Source organism: Oncorhynchus masou, chromosome 13 (genome assembly GCF_036934945.1).
Source record: "Oncorhynchus masou masou isolate Uvic2021 chromosome 13, UVic_Omas_1.1, whole genome shotgun sequence".
NCBI lineage: Eukaryota > Metazoa > Chordata > Actinopteri > Salmoniformes > Salmonidae > Oncorhynchus > Oncorhynchus masou.
Window position 1 is genome coordinate 25,052,105 of NC_088224.1, and position 2,646 is coordinate 25,054,750.

The following is a 2,646-nucleotide window of genomic DNA, read 5'->3' on the forward strand; positions in this document are numbered from 1 at the left end:
ACTTGGAATTCAGGCAAACTTTGGGTGTGTTATAGGAGGGAGCTTGATTTGGACTCTTCCAGGAAATCTTAAAAGTGGTTTTGATTGAAACGAAACATCAGGGTAAAGGAGGAGGAGCTGCGGTGTTCAACCAACAGGACACTGGCAGCCACAGACTGACATGTCTGGATTTGTTTCATTATCCACACTCCATTGAAAATGCCTTTAGGCCTAGGATTCTGCCAATCTGGAACTGAAAGTGGTAAAACCCCCACATAGGCCTACCCCCTTACTGTAGAATGCAAACACAATACATTTCCTCATTATAAGTGGTATGCTAATGTAGACACACTTCAGGTAGAAAAAGAATCCACATCCATCACTCCAGCATTTACCAGAGTTTTACCTCAGTCAGTTGGAGAAGAAAATGGGTTTGTCTGAGTTTGAGATTAAGCTTGCCAGGGAGGTTAAGAAATACCCCAATCTTTACAGTTCAAGAGATACAATAATTAATTATCATGATTGGATTATAGTAGCTCATATTCTCAGCAAAGGTAAAAGAGAAATGGACTTCAGCTTTTGCAGGACAACTTGGAAAAAGTTGAGGAAAAACTATGTCAGAGAGCATAATACAAAGATCAAGAGCGGCAATTCAAGTGTTGGACTAAAAGATCCGGAGATATTACAGGAGTTGAACTGGCTCTCCCCCTTCATAAAACACAAAGCCCAACCGACCAACATTCCAGGAGGAGAGGTGAGCTGTGTGTTTGAATGAAGTACCACAATTAGAATCAATCTGAACATTTAGAGGACTTTCTTGTGACTTAATAAAATATTCTTCCTACCTATACTAGGGAGTTTTCTCCTGCTTAAAACAGCATGCTAATATCACTGACTATTTATTTATGTGGTTTACTTAATCCTGTGATGTTCAGTGTGTGTGTGTTTGTGTGCGTGTGTCCCCATTAATGCAGGGTCTGGTAGCAAGAGGGCGAGGAGAGACTGGAGGCAGTCGTGATGCGTCGTTGGACAGATACCAACATTTCATCACCTTGTCCACCCCTGCAGCAGACGGCACCTTTACCCCTCCTGTAACCACACACATCAGACCCTTCAGACACATGTCCACCCTAACACAGTCTGGGGACGGCCTCTCTTCATCTCAACCAAGCTCCAGTTCTACCAGTGGACCAGTCCAACCAAGGAAGAGGACACAGGACAGAGTAGATCAAGCCCCCAGAAAGAACCCTAAGATTGCTGATAAAACCAGAGAGCATGGGGTCAGTAGTGTGGGAGGTAGTGATGAAGGTGACGCCTTACATGTGAGTTAATCGTATTTTTGAGTTTTCTCCTGCTTAAAAAATATGCTGATGTCAGAGTACAGACCTAATGTGGTTGACTTAATCCTGTAATGGTCAGCGTACAGTTTTTGTGTGTGTGATGATTAATGCAAACACTTGTTTTTTTAATTATGTCACCAAGGTTCTGTTAGCTGTCGCGAGAGGACAAGGAGAGACTGGAGGAAGTTGTCAGGATTTGGCCAGGGTTGTTCCCGGTTTTGGTCAGTAGATGCCCCCATTGTGCTTTTTGTCCCTATGTTTTTCCCTTGATCCCCATTATTATTTGCACCTGTGTCTCGTTTTCCCCTGATTGTATTTAAACCCTTTGTTTCCCTCAGTTCTGTGCTCTGTGTTTGTATGTTAACACCCTGCCCTAGTGTTCTGTGTGCTCTTGTCGATTCCGGGTGACGTTCTTGTGGTATTCTGTTTTTTGTTTTTGTTTATTTTTGGTGAGTTTCTTTTGAGGTCTTTTTCTGTTTTACCTACCACCTTTTGGATTTGCCATTTTTTGTATTTTAGGATTTTTTCTTTATTAAATACACCGTCTTAAGTACTGCTGTGTCTGCCTCATCTTCTGGATTCTGCTGTCTATTCGTGGCTCAGTTGGTTAAGTGACTGTTTCTCACTCCGGAGACCCAGGTTCGAAACCGGGTCCTGACAGAAACACAGAGCCAAAAATGAACCCAGAGGCAGCCAGTTCCCAGGACCTTTTTGCCACGCTGTCCCACCACCAGGAGACTGTCCAACGCCACGAAGCCGCCCTGGTTCAGCAAGAGGCCTTAATGGCTAGACATTCTCATCTTCTGTCGGAGATGCTGACTTCCATTAAGCAAATATCTGATCGACTTACCCCGGCAACAGTTCCCGTCCCAGTACCTCAGGTTCACGTACCCATGGCAGTTAACCCCCTGGCTGAACCTCGTCTTCCACCTCCCCAACGGTTCTCAGGTGATCCAAGTGCTTGTAAAGGCTTTCTCACTCAATGTTCTCTCTCCTTTGAGCTGCAACCCTCGTCGTTTCCCACCGACCGGTCTAAGATCGCATATATCATCACCCTGCTGTCGGAAAAAGCCCTGGCCTGGGCTACTGCTGTGTGGGATGCCCATAGTTCCTGCTGTGCCAGCTACTCTGCCTTTGCTGAGGAATTCAAACGAGTGTTTCAAGGCCCAAGCAGTGGTTCTGACTCAGCCAAACAGCTCCTGACTCTCCATCAAGGTTGGCGCAGCGTGACGGACTATGCCATCCAGTTCCGCACGGTGGCAGCAGCGAGTGGCTGGAACAACGAGGCGCTCACGGTGTGCTTTCTGAAAGGCCTTTCCGACACTAT

At 45.7% G+C, this 2,646-nt stretch overlaps 1 long non-coding RNA gene across 1 annotated transcript; it reads left to right on the forward strand.

Annotated features, from left to right (window-relative positions):
* Positions 1-314: 314 nt before the first annotated feature.
* On the forward strand, positions 315-1,536 carry LOC135551385 (uncharacterized). Its single transcript, XR_010457293.1, has 3 exons — positions 315-733; positions 954-1,301; positions 1,462-1,536. It is a non-coding gene; the product is annotated as an uncharacterized LOC135551385 (long non-coding RNA).
* Positions 1,537-2,646: the final 1,110 nt, after the last annotated feature.